Here is a 14,578-nt window from a genome sequence, read left to right as displayed (position 1 = left end):
GTCTTAAAGTTATTGATGCACCCGGCTGGCAGGTTGCCGAACCATTGCTGGGCGACGCCCTTCAATGTGGCCGGGAAACATCTACACCAAGTAGCATCATCCAACCCTTGTAGATACATAAGGTTGGTATATGCCATCAGGTGGTCTTCTGCGTTGGAGGTACCATCATAAGTGCCTACCAACACATTCTTCACCTTAGCCGGTTGTGCGACCTTAGTTATTTCCTTGGAGAAAGCTGAAGGTTGTTCCCCAATTTTGAGCAGTCGGAGCTGCCTATCCAAAGGCTGGATATTGGGTGCTGCCTGCCCCTCGAAGAGGGTAGGTTGCATGTAGTGTGGTCCATACGGCATGTATAGCTGTTAAGGCACATATGGAGCCGCCTGGAACATCTGAGGACTGGAATGGGAGGACAGGCCACCTGTCTGGTCTTCTTGGTTTGACTGAGAATACCTCAGCGAGGCATTCTGAAAACTGTCATTGAAGTTCGACGTGGAAGCCAACTCTGACAGTTGCATATCCTTCTTTTGCTGGATTATCATCCGAGCATCGGAATATGTTTTCTTGGAACCATCCGGCTGTATATGCCGGATGGCCTTCCTCTACCCTGGCTCAGGGAACCGTAGTCCAGCCAGGTTTATCAAAGGCTTCTGTCCCTCCCTTGGTTTAGGGTAAGGAGTGGCCTCTCGCTCTTTGACCGGCTTCTTCCTCCCAGAACAAGAGGGTTTCTTGGCCGACTTTTACTTGGTAGGGACAGTCGTCCGTCTATCAATAAGGTCCTTTATCTCCCCTTTGAAACTTGTCATGTGCTCATTTCTTGTGATGGGGGTGGATCCTTCGGCCGCCTGAGGCTAACTTGATGGCTAGCCGACTGTTTCACTGGGGCCTGCTTGGTCAGTGTTCTGTTCCCTCCTTTCGGTGGGACAGATGCGCCGTGTCCTGAGGGACCCGTCAGGGGCCGTATGAGTGGCGACTTCATATTCATCATATGTATCTTGGTCTGAGAAGACCTGGACGTCGACCATAGGCCGCTTCTCATTAAGAGGTGGTACAGGTTCTTGTGAAGTCGTCTTTGAAGTACTCTCCCCACAGACGGCGCTAAATGTTTCGGGGTTTTTTGATGTCCTTCGGGAGAGTTACAATTCCAAGACTGACCTCTGGACACTTGTACCTGCAAAACAACGGAGACTCCGGGGGGTGGGAGCTCCGCCTCCAACGATCAAGTTAGAACGTGTATGAGGAGTAAAGTGTGGAAAGTAAAGGGTCTCTCTCGGATTCCAAGAGAGGATCGGCAATGTATAATTGCTCGGTTTGGGGTGTCAGGTGTCTGACTTTTCTGATGGAGAGTTAATGTGTGTTGAATATTTTTGAATAGATGTTCCTCGGAGGGAAACATCTCCTATTTATAGGGTGTTGGAAAACGTGGCTAATACTAAGTTTTAGTAAACCTAGGGCCGATTGGGCTTTGTCTGGAACTTTGGGCCGTAGAAGGCCACTTGCTCAGTTGAAAATTCCGCCTGCCACGTGTCGTGACCTGGTTGGTCCACCTTGGACCTCTCACAAGGTGACACGAGGCGGCCTCTGATTGGTCCACGTGGCAGCCTATGATTGATCCACGTGGCGACCTCTGATTGGTCCATGTGGCGGGGGAAAATCCCTAATCAGCGAGCAAGGGTGGCCCTATGATCATTTCAACACGCCATTTCATCCTTTCATGGACATCCCTGTGTTTGATTTTGATAACTCAAACAAGGGTAAAGAGGATAGAAATAGGCAATGAGGGTTCTTCTCTCCCTCCTCCCGGTTTTCCATGTCTTTCCTTTTGCTCGAGATGAGCAAAAGACTAGTGTGGGGGAGGATATTCAAGACTAATTGAAATGTTTATAGGAAATGTGGTGTGGTAGGATAGTTTCTTGCACATGAGGATGTTGGCTTAGGATGATTGTTTTGATGTAGTTGGTGAATGTTTGTTAATTGGTTCTTGTATTATCATGAAGATAATGATGCTATGACAATGGATGTGATGTTTTTCCCCTCTTCTCTCTTGACATGGAAATTTAATTCCTGATAATCAAACCCATTTAATCAAAATTCCCTTAATCCAAATTTATAGATAGCTTTATGTTAGTTCTTTTTCTTTTTGTACATAGTTTTAGTTCTTTGTTTTGGTTCACTAAGTTTTTCTTATAGAATATTTCTTTGTGTTTTCTAATCTTACTTTGTAGCATACTACTGGAAGCTTGGAGCGACTCAACAAGGTGTAATACTTTTGTTACGTTCATGGTTCCTAGTTTTCCTCCTACTTAGTGAGATCGTTCTTGTTTAGCCTTTTCTTTCTTAATTTTCTTTTTGTGTGTTTAGATTAGGTTGTAGTTAGAACAATTTTGAATGGTTCGAGGTTGTATGCATTGATTCTACGGAATCTGGTCAGTGGCATTGTGGCCGAATGATCTTTGTTTGATGATTGGGATTTAATTGCTTTGCATGTTTCCGCGAATGTTGGGCTTTGCTTTTCTTAAAAAAAAAAACAGAAAAAAAATTTCTTTTTTTTTAAGACAAACCACGTGAATTCTATTTGCTTCATTTGCAAATTCAGCATTAAAAAAAGGTGGATTGTTGTGTTTGATTGTCTTTCTTGTTAAGTATTACGAGTTTGTATCCTTTGGGATTTCCATTGGTTTAGGATACGCCTATGCTAAGGTAGTTATGCTAGAATCGTAAGGCCTACCGATCCTAATTTCAATTGTTTGTAGTAAGATGGTGTTGCTCTCATTAGGGAATTTGAAGCCTTAAAGGTAGTTTTTGTAACCCGATGTGAGTTTCATTGTTCAAGCCTTCAACATCTAAGCTAGCTCGAAAAGTTGAGTAAAGGATCTAACACTAGGTAAACTATGATTAATCTAGAAAGAAAATCTAATAGGAAAAACACTAATGAAATGGATCAAGCAACATCATCACTCAAGCAATATCAAAGGATAGGACACAAGAAGCAAGCAAACTAAGCTATTTATGATTGATGATTAAAAGAGTAATCTACTCTCCTATCATCGGGAGCAATTGCTTTCTCAAACATACACTATTACACTATCGTCGTAATCAAGCATGAAATGAGGTAAATGAGAACTAACCATCCAATGAGCATTACTTAATCACACTATCGTTATAATCAATTTCAACTCACCCAACTACAACCAGTGATTGTCCACTCAAGAGAAATAGTTGAAAAATCATGAAAGATAAAGATTTTAATCACTAAACAACCCTTAATCCAATCCCCTAACATGCTCAAGATCAAGCCAAGCTATCACCATCCCCTTAGTTGAAGAATTACTCACTAATCATATTGAAAACAAAGCTTGTCATACAATCAACAATGCATAACATGATTAATAAGAAAATAAAGAACATAAAGCAAGCAAATAAAGAGTTAAGGGAAAAAATTACTAATGGAGCTTCATTAATCTTCAAAATATTGAGTACAAATCATCCAAAATCATAAAACTAAGTGTTTCTCTCTCTAGAATTAAGCTAAGAACCCTAAGATTAGGCTAAGCTAAGTTATCTTGAAAACGTCTTAACTAAAGGCTTATATAGCCCGTACAAAACTAGGTTATAATCGAGCAATGGTTCGGCTGAACAGAGGTTAGGTTCGACCGAACTGAGGGTAGGTTCAGGCGAACCTCCCTGTGCTAGGTTCTGACGAACCTTTTAATAGTTTAGCCGAACCTCCAAAATCCAAAAATCATCAAAGTAGCTTGTGTGAAAGCTCGACCAAACTTCTAAGGGGTTCGAACCTCTAGATTCGGGCAAACTTCATGCTAGTTCGAGCGAACTCCTTGCTTGAAAGCTCCTTCTTTATTCTTCTCCTCCTTAACCTTTATGCCTTCTTCTACACTTCAAAGCTCGGCCAAGGGAAGCCTCTAAGTACACTCGGGAATGCCATGGAACCTACAATAAGGCAACAAGATTATGGGAAAGAGGGGATGATGAAAGAATAACATTATAAATAATTGAAAACTAGTATGAACATTTATATTCTTCTTAAAAAATAAGAGTACTAGAAAACTTAAAGAAACAAGAAAAACTAGTTAAGAATAAATCTTAGCCTGTGAACTCCAATGGAGATTTATTACAGCCTAAGAAACAAGAAAAACTAAGCACAAATTCTTCCACTCAAGATTTATTATAGGTGATTTAATTGAAACCAATTTTCATAAATAAATCAAATAAAATAGGAAAAGACAAAACATTAATTACAAATCTTCAATTAAATTCCAAAGTATTAGGATGCCTCCTTTTCTTATTTGGAGTGATTGATTTCAAAGGGGACTAACAAAGTGAGACGAAGGGAGTATATATTTTTTATTCACATACTTTTCATATCTTGTATTGTATAAAATATTATTTTATATCTGTACTATTCCATCTATAACGTAATACCAGCATAGACACTAAAATGACATGTGTCACTTCCTAGTGCCATTTTTAAAAAAAAAACTATTATTATTTTTTTAATAGAACCAAGTTATAATGAGAACCAAGTTATAAAAAGAACCAAGGCTAAAATAAGAATTAGCAACTAATCTAGGCCCTTAGATCATATTAATCGGACGATCCACATGCTTCCCGTGTCATTAATGGCATTTTCGCAACATTTCAACTTTATAAAGTGATTTCCAGTTTCATTTCTAAAAGTAAATGAAAAGTTAGTAAAAGTAAATAAAATCAGTCATAAAATAAATGAAATTGCCTTAAAAGTTAAAAAACTGGAAAAACGTTTTAACAACTGCGAAATTACGAAAATGCAATTAATGAATGCGGGTGAAGCGTGAGCCGTTAGATGGAGCGTGATTAAAGGATGAGATTGATTCCCAGTTCTCATTATTCACCTTGGCTCTCACATGATTAGAAATTACGAAAATGAAATTAATGAATGCGGGTGAAGCGTGGGTTGTTAGATGGAGCGTGATTAAAGGATGAGATTGATTCCTAGTTCTCATTATTCACCTTGGTTCTCACATGATTATATATGTGTGTGTGTGTGTATGTATATGTGTATATATATGTATATATATATACATAAATGTATATATATACATATATGTATGTATATATATGTATATATGTATGTACATATATATATGTATATATACACACATATATATATACACACATATATATACATACATACATATATATATATATATATATATACATACATATATATATATACATACATATATATACATACATATATATATATACATACATACATACATATATATATATATACATACATATATACATACATACATATGGTCGGGATCCTGATGAGAACTCACACCTTATGTGAGGACAAATCTCAGCCGCTAGATTAGATCAAAGCCAACAACTGAGATTTTCTCTCTCCTCTTTAGATTTTCTCTCTCTTCCTCCAGGTTATCTGAATACGCTCTTCCATTTTTTTTCTCTTCAATTTCTTTGCTTTTGCTAATCAATTTCTCGCGATAATCTGTTACAGTATGTAAATTTCAGTTTAATTTTGAATTTGATTGATTTTGAAACATGTTTTGCGATTTTGATTTCGAAAATTAGGTTTTTTTTTTTGCCAAAATCTGGTTATGCGATTTTCGATTAGGAAAATTTCGAAACATCACAAAACTTTCATCATCCTTTGCTATTCTTGTATACTTAAGGCACTGTAAGTTAATTTGATTTTGATTTTCATTGTTGTCTATGATTTAATTCGAATTTTAAATCAAGATTATGCGATTTTAATTACAAAAATTTGGGTTTCACATTTTTTAATTTTGATTAAGTATAATTTTGTATTCATTCTTTGCACTTGATTGACAAGAAGCTATATTGTTGATGTAAAAAAATTTCAGAGCATCCATAGGTTTGTTGATTAATTAAAGTAGCACTTAAATAATTGTGTAGTCTGGTAGAGTTTTAAACTAAGCATTTTGAGATGTGAAAAAACTAAGTGTTTCTCTTTTTGGGGCAAAGGGAGTAGTTCATATTTTACATTGGTCCTGATGAATGATTGATTTTTTTCTTATCATTGTCAATTGATAATCCATGGGCTTTAAATGCTAATTGAAAGAACTCATAGAAGTGACGTATGTGCAGCTCAGTTTAAGTAATTACTGCTTTCACTAAAGCTCCAAAATATAGCTACATTCTGAGAAAAGAGTTGATCCACAAAGCATGGTTGGGGGAGGACTCGGAGGAGGTCCTACGACGATGTACCTCAAGTGAATCAGATGATATGAAAAGTTTGGATTCTATTTCTAATATAAAAAATAATGCTGATTTATCTCAAACAACTGCCAATAATGTTGAAAATTGCATCTTTAGCATTGACGATTTAGGATAGGCAAAGGAAGAAATTCAGGGCACTCAAAATATGGCCAAAGGCATCAACAAAGATGTAACTTTGCAGCCACCTATAAATAGCTCTAAAGTGGTTGAAACATTTCAGTTGGTCACTTTTCAAAGGTGAATGTTATTCAATCTAACAATAATGGTGGAATTGGCTCCTTAGTTGGTGCGAATGAAGAACTTGGAACTGACAAAATCAATGGTAAGTACATCCAGACCATCCAGTATTATAGCTTGAAACAATTGGACCTATTGAAAATGTTATGATACAGCAAGGTCTGCTTGTCTCCTGGATAATCTCACTTTGTTTTGCTATTAATATATGCATGATTCTTAAGTGTAAATGATTCTGGGTGTTGCTGAGACATTAATTGGGAAGCTGATATGATATGCATAGTTTCTCATGTGAATGTTAGGTCTATGCTCTTTTTGCTATCTTTCCCAATTTGTTGTGCTTAGAAAAAAGATCATTTTTGGTAATAATTTATTCTTATTGTATTGCTTCCTGTTTTCAGCACATTAAATCAAAGTAAGCTTGTGTTAATCTGAGGTTCATTCTTGGCAATTTGTTTTGACCAATTTTCTTTATTAATGTTTTTTGGATTATATGAAATCTTTGCTATTTTGTAGCATAATCTCTCGTTTTGCTGTTGACCCACGAAATTCAATAATATGATTCTTATTGTTGTTTTACACTAGTCTTATTTCAAAATTATCTTCAATGCGGGCTTATCACCATTAATAAGTTCTAAAACAACTGAAGATGAATGCAATAACAAAGAGTCCTCAGTTGGTGTAGTTTATAGTTCTTTACCAAGGTTGGTATAAGTGCCTATGAATTTTGCTGGAACAATGTTTCTTACTTCTGAGTTCTTAAATTCTTTTTCCTTCAAACTTTGATCTATTATCTTGCAACCACAACAAAAGAAAGCTTGAGGAATTCCTATTAGCACACTCAAAATTTAAAACATTTGATAACATAGAAAATGATTTAAAACATTTGATAAACCTATTAGCTCAATTGCTAGAACATTATGCAAATGCATAGGAAATGTAGGTTCAATTTCTGTATAGGTTATCTCTATAAACAAAATTAATTTAAAAAAAAATAATCAAATTCGTACTAATTAAATTATATGAGCAAAAAAATTGTTTGAAATGATTTATAACTATATAAACTTTGTTACAGTTAAACTCTCATACAAACTTGTGTCTCCACATTACATAAATGAACCTACATAGGATTCGAACCCACATCTTTTGTGCATTTGCACAATGCTGTACCCTTGAGCTAGTAGGCTAACGTATTTAAAACATTCAAACATACTCACTAATGAGCATTAATTTGACAAAATGAGCAAGAATCGTTTGCTCATTTGACAAATGAACATTAAATAGTTTGCTCATTTGACAAATGAGTAAAAAATTAATTGCTCATTTTGACAAATTAGTAAAGAATAAATATTAATGTTTGACAAAATGAGCAAGAATTATATGCTCATTTGATAAATGAGCAAATAATTGTTTTGCAATTTTATAACCTGTAATTTTTTGTAAATATCAATGAAGAAAAAATGAACATATGGGAAATGAGCAATCAATTTTTTGATCATTTAGGAAATGAGCGATCAATTTTTTACTCATTTAGCAAATAAGCAAATAGTTAGTTGCTCATTTGTCAAATGAGCAAATACTTAGTTGCTCATTTGTCAAATGAACAAGTTAGTTGCTCATTTGTCAAATGAGCAAACATTTCTTTAATTATTCATTAAATCAACAAGTATTTTTTGCTTATTTGTGAAATGAGCAATCAATTATTTGCTCACTTGACAAATGAGAAAATATTTCTTTATTCATTTATGAAGATGTTACATGTTTTGTGTCTGCAGCACTCATACAAATGAAAGATCAATTTCCCTTTTTCTTCTCTTATATATTGATCATTTTGTTTTATAGGAATGGAAGAAACCAACTATTTTTATGCATTATTATTATAATCCACAACAGTCTCATAAATATAATCCTTCAACCAGTCCTCAAGCTTTGATTCATAAACCACAGATCAACTTCTTATTACTATCCTACTTAAATTTTTACTCATTTGTTTTATAGGATTATCAAATGAGCAAACAATTCTTTACTCATTTGTCGAATGAACAAACATTTCTTTGTTCATTTATCAAATGAGCAAACATTTCTTTATTCATTTATCAAGCGAGCAAACAATTTTTTGCTCATTTATCAAATGAGCAACAATTCTTTGTTCATTTATCAAATGAGTAAACAATTCTCAACTAATACAAAGTTTACCTTATACCAACCCAACTCAGGCCACAACACTAGCAGCACCCAGATTAATAATTGATGTAGCTTCATTGGCTTTCTTATACTCTCCAATTATGCTCATAGCTTTTTGTTGAATCCCAGCTAGATCAACCATCTTCCCTTCAAAAACCCAAGCATTTCTTCATAACCATATATCCCAAAGCAGATTACATAACACGCTCTACCAGTCAATATCAGTGTGCACCATCTCCAGCTCTAAGATCCAACCTTAAAAGTGCTAATTGATATGTATTCAATTAATTAGAACTCAAACATATGTATCATATCAGAGACTTTTATCAAACACTTGGTGTGCACATTACATTCCCTTAATTACAAATCAATTATTACTACCTTAAAACACAAAACATTTACACTGCATTATTTAACAAGTAGCTAGCAAACATCAAAACATTACATGTCCAAAAATAAACACAATTACATGAAATAATTGAGCAAAAACGGATTTAAATGTCCACAAAAACATAAAATCAGAAAAAATATCATCAAAATTATCGACACACACAAAATTCATAAAATTGGATGCTGAAATTGAAAAAATCGAACACAAAGTGATAAGCTATACCGAAAAAATCGAACACAAATTGAACAAATTAAGCCAAAAAACCGAACACAAATTGAAAAAATTAATCCAAGAAAATCGAACACAATTTGAAAAAAAAAATTAAGCTATAAAAAATGAAAAAAAAATTAAACAAATTGAACATTATACTTTGAAAAAATCTATTAACATAGAAGAATTTGATGATAAAATTGATAAACTTACCATATTTTGATGAATTTCCACCCAAATACACTGGGTTGAGAGAGGGGGGGGGGGGAAGAGGGAGAGAGAGAAAGAAATAAGTAGCTGAAATTTTAAAATGTAAGCTATGAAATTTACATATATGCCATTATTAATGGACGGTTAGATCTAAGCAAACCAACGGTGTAGATTTGTTCTTATATATTAGAGTGTTCTCATATAAGGGATGTGTTCTCACATTATCCCATATGTGTGTGTATATATATATATATATATAATTGAGATCCAAGATGAATAAAGAGAACTAGGAACTCATCTCGGCCGTCGATTCTGTTTAATCTAATGGATGAGAGTTCGCTTGTTTCATTAAGGGCATTTCTGTAAATTTTCATTTCTTGCGATCTGTTTTGCGTTTTTTTCTATTTCTTCTTTTTACTTTCTCTCTCTTATCCTGCGCTTCTCTCTCATCCCCTCTGTGATATTTCTTCTCCATTCCTCTGCGATTTCTTCTTTGACGGTGCGCAGTTTCTCCAGTTGTTAATCTCGGATATTCATCGCAAAGTAAGCTATTTGTTTGATTTCTTCGAATTAGAGTTTTTTTGATTTAGTTTTTGTTTGAATTTGATGTATTTTATGAGTTTTGTTTCGAATTAGGGTTTTTTATGTGAATATTTTTGGATTTGTTACCACTGACAATAATCGAATTTTTTAACTTACGTTTTTATGATATTATAATGGGGAAATTAGATTATAATTATTGTTATCTTAAATTTAATTTTATTTTTAATCAAGGCATTTTTTGCGATTCGATTGGAAATCAGGGTTTTCATAATTGTTTGGTTTTATAATTGATAATATAGGGATTTTGCAATGCAATGTTTGCATATTTGCAATTTTGATTGTTGAAATTATAGTTTTTTTGTTTGATTATTTCGATTTCAATTGCTGAAAGTTTTCTGCAAACGAATGTCAAAAAGCTCAAGAAGATTGGTGGCCTAGGAGAAGTAGCTTGTAGTATAGGCTTTATCCTGCATATGGGCTTGGTGTTGAAGTGAAGACTTTTGTTTTGCTGAAGTGATTCATTATGGCAAATTGATCCTTGTTAAGTTATGCAAATTCTTAGGGCCATCTAATTACTTACCAGGTATATATGGAGTATACGGCTATGTAATTGGAAGTTGAAAAGTATGATTTTTCTTTGTCTGATGTTGCTTCTTAGTTTTTCTATCACTTCTTAGTTCTTACTGAGTAATTTTTTGTTGGTCATTCGTTGGACTATATTATAATGAAAATCATTCTCTCGAATATGCTCCTTTATGTCCAAGGAACTTATTTTATATTGTTTTCGTACTATCATTATCTTTCAGATCAAGCTAATATTTGAGGCTGCTGCTTTTGCAAAGCTGTTATTCATTATCCTCCTGGTCCGGGTTATCTCATTGGCCTGAAATTAGGATCTATGGGTTATGAGTGTGAAATTTTATGCAATTGTTAAGTGATTGTATGATTAGTTTGTCTACCCCTCTTAAGACAAATAAAACATTTGCTGGACTTTGTGTATCAGAAATCCAAAAAGCAACTACTCTTATGCGTGAAATGTCCATCAAGAGCTACTTACTTACAGAATACATACCATGATCATCAAACTATCTAAGCAAATTAAAATTGGGGGAGTTTTAGATGACTGCATTAACAGCCATGTCTTATACTTTATAGATTGGTTTATTTACTTTAAATATCTATTGATTTACTTTTAAGTAATATTAATCTATTACAAATGTTTGATATACTAGCTAAATTTTTTTTATTTCCTTTTGAGTAATTTTTTTTTATTACTTTTCATTAGCCTACTAGCTCAACATGGTAGAGCATTGTGCAATTGCACAAAAGATGTGGGTTCGAATCCCACGTAGGTTTATATGTGTAATTCAAAGACTAGGCTTTGTATTGAAGGTTCATTAATCATTTCAAGCTAATTTATTGTTTGTATACTTTAGAGTTAATTTGTTTTACTTTTTAGTTGATTTGATATACATTTTAGTCAATTTGATTTACTTTTGAACGATTGCTTGCACTCTACTTTTCTGCAGGAACTGGAATAAGTGGAAGCAATGGCGGGAGCAAAGGAGGAAACAGCAACAAAACCATCCGCAGTTGCTGCAGAAGTGGCAGTAGCAGTCTGGGACCTGCCTTATGATGACACGATGATCACAAGGCACCACATGGTCAAATGCAATGGTAGCATTGGAATGAGCAGCAACAAGAACACGTCTCCCTGCCCCCTCTCTTGCAGCAGCTGCTCCAGCTCCAGGCATGGCTAGCAGTAGAAACACATAACAGCAACACACACCGGATCAATAATAACGACTTTTTTTTTTTAATGATTCCCATTAAATGATTTCATTATACATATATTCTTGGAATTTTTAATTTACTTTTGGTATTTACTTACTTTTAATTTGAAAGCATTTATATTTATCTCTATATACCTCTTTCATATAACTTGGCTCATCTTGTAAGGATATGAAATTCAATCACAATCCAAACCCCTTGGGCCACTTCCATGATCCCCGCATCTGTATACACCTTGAGAAACCAACATAATGTATTAAGATATTCATATACTTTAGAGCTAAATTGTTTTACTTTTTAGTTGTTTGATTTAATTTTAATATAATTTGAATAACTTTAGAGTATTTTACGTTGAGCTACATATACTTCTTTCTTATAAATTGACTGCTCTAGTAAGGATATTAAAGTCAATGACTCCAAGTTAGTGTGGTATAATAAAGTTTCCATACTCACTAATCATTAAAAGCCAATTAATTGGATACTTTAGAGCTAATTTGATTAACTTTTTAGTTATTTGATCAACTTTTTGAGATATTTTGAATTACTTTAGAGTGTTTTACATTTACTTTTAGAAATAACCTAATCCCGACTCATATCTTAAACATTGCTGCTAATAAGCTATTAATATAATTCCCCTTTGGTGGGTTTCTTCAAAAAAATAATAATAATAATAATAATAACCCATGTTGAACTTACACCTCTATGCAACCGCATAGTGCTCTACCACTTGAGCTAATAGGTTTACTTTAAAATCTTTTTTATTCACTTTAGGTTCTTTTTTATTTACTTTTAATTTAAAAACCTATACTTTAACCTCAATTCATATACATAGTACTACTTCTTTCTTAGTTGATTACTTTTCATTTTTAGAGCGATATAAAAGTAAATGACTCGAGTACTATGCTCATTTATCATTTTCAATTATTTCATATATACTTGAAAATTTTTGACTTTCTTTTCCATTTACTTTTGTTATTGTTTTATTCACTTTTAATTTGAAAATGTTTACATTAAGTTATGAACGAAATATCCTTTGCTATGCTTTTATCCGTACCGGAAGCTTAGGGGTGTACTTGTTAACAGAGCTTTCTCCTTCCATAATGCTGCAAGGGCATCCAACATCCAAAAAAACAGGTAGGCATACTCTACTATGAATCCAACGAGGTAAGTTGCTTAAAACTAAGAAAACTTATAGAGTTCATATATAGAGAGAGTTCATATATGCACAGAGTCCTTAATTAAGGTTCCTAACCCCAAAACAATTACATTACCATTTACCTATAATGGTTGACTAAAGAATGCAATAAGCTTCATTCTGATCTTATACATAGAAGAAATTATGATGACAGCAACAAGGAATACGAAAAAATTAAAAGAGGTGAGCTGTTTCCACAAGGAATGCATCAGTCACACATACACCCCTAGAATGGACTACTTATTGTTAACATCCCATTGTATATATAGATAATGTTCACATATAACTTTGAAGACTATCCACATGATTTTGTGATAGAAAACCTATCTAATACTTATCTATTTAGAATATCTATAATATATAATTGCTGGTGAAATAAATATTCAGCATACTAGATTAACAAAAAGGCTTCATATTTACAGATTTTGTGATACAAACTTCACAGTCTCCTGTCATCAACCTTACTGCCAGCTTATCCAACACCCCAAACCTAACGCTAACCGACACCACACCACAACAACAACGCAAAATAGTCCACAAAACCTTCTGCTATCTACACCAACAAATGAGTACAAAAAAAAAACAAAAAAATAATCTACAGCAACAAACACAGCACCAACAACATTTACCATTAAACTTATTATTATTTATTAGTTCTCAGGAACATAAAACTAGTTAGAACAAGCTAAAACAGTGTCTTGGCTATTAACTAAGTTAATTATTGGCCCTACATTCCTACAAAGATCAGGTTGATACCCCAAATGACTATGAAAAGTTTCACTTACTGTTTTAACAATCTGCACACACCAATATCATGTCAAAATCCGTTAAAATAGAAATAAGGGCTCTTTATGCACCATAGGCAGAGGGAACTTATTCTTTACAATAACAATCTAATGCAACGAATCAATAACAGTGTAAATATTATCCACATAATATAAAAATAAAAATGTAATTAAAAGTAATTTACCATACAATCTAACAAAAAAAACCAAAATTTTATCAGGCAAGCAACAATTTAATAATACCAAATATAAGAATATATATCAATAATTCAACCACAAAACCATAATTGCAGCTAATTAAATGAAACCACAATACGCTAACATATGATTGTAAAAGTTTTATACATCAATCGAAATCACAAAAAGTGAAACAAATAGTAGTGAAAACCCTAATTTTTGCAATCGAAATCGTTTAACCTTGATTTTAAAAAAAGACGTTAATTGAATTTAAAAAACAACAAAAATATACGAAATTAAAACACTTACCTCTCCAGAAACAACCAGAAACAGCAAATCAAAGAACTTAAATAAACCAATTTGAAGAATTCGATATGCGAAACCAAAGAAATGAAACCGCTTTAGAGAGCATTCAAAGGAAGAGAGAGAAAGTCTGAACAAGAGACAGAAAACGAAAAAGAAGCGACTGCAAAAATTAGATAGTCATTCGATTTGCAAATATTGCCATTTTACCCTTAATGAAGCGGGTGAATTGACAGCCGTTAGATAATGCGCGATTAATGGTTGAGAAAAATTTCTAGTTCTCATTATTCACCT

General features: G+C 33.5%; 1 long non-coding RNA gene across 1 annotated transcript; it reads right to left on the bottom strand.

Annotated features, from left to right (window-relative positions):
- Positions 1 to 3,387: 3,387 nt before the first annotated feature.
- On the bottom strand, positions 3,388 to 14,453 carry LOC110686494. Its single transcript, XR_002504204.1, has 3 exons — positions 14,291 to 14,453; positions 8,692 to 8,944; positions 3,388 to 3,945 (listed from the first exon to the last, which is right to left on the bottom strand). It is a non-coding gene; the product is annotated as an uncharacterized LOC110686494 (long non-coding RNA).
- Positions 14,454 to 14,578: the final 125 nt, after the last annotated feature.

This window comes from Chenopodium quinoa, unplaced genomic scaffold, assembly GCF_001683475.1.
Source record: "Chenopodium quinoa cultivar QQ74 unplaced genomic scaffold, ASM168347v1, whole genome shotgun sequence".
Taxonomy (NCBI): domain Eukaryota; kingdom Viridiplantae; phylum Streptophyta; class Magnoliopsida; order Caryophyllales; family Amaranthaceae; genus Chenopodium; species Chenopodium quinoa.
Note: the sequence above shows the minus strand (reverse complement) of the source record. Positions and strands in the feature narration are given on the sequence as shown.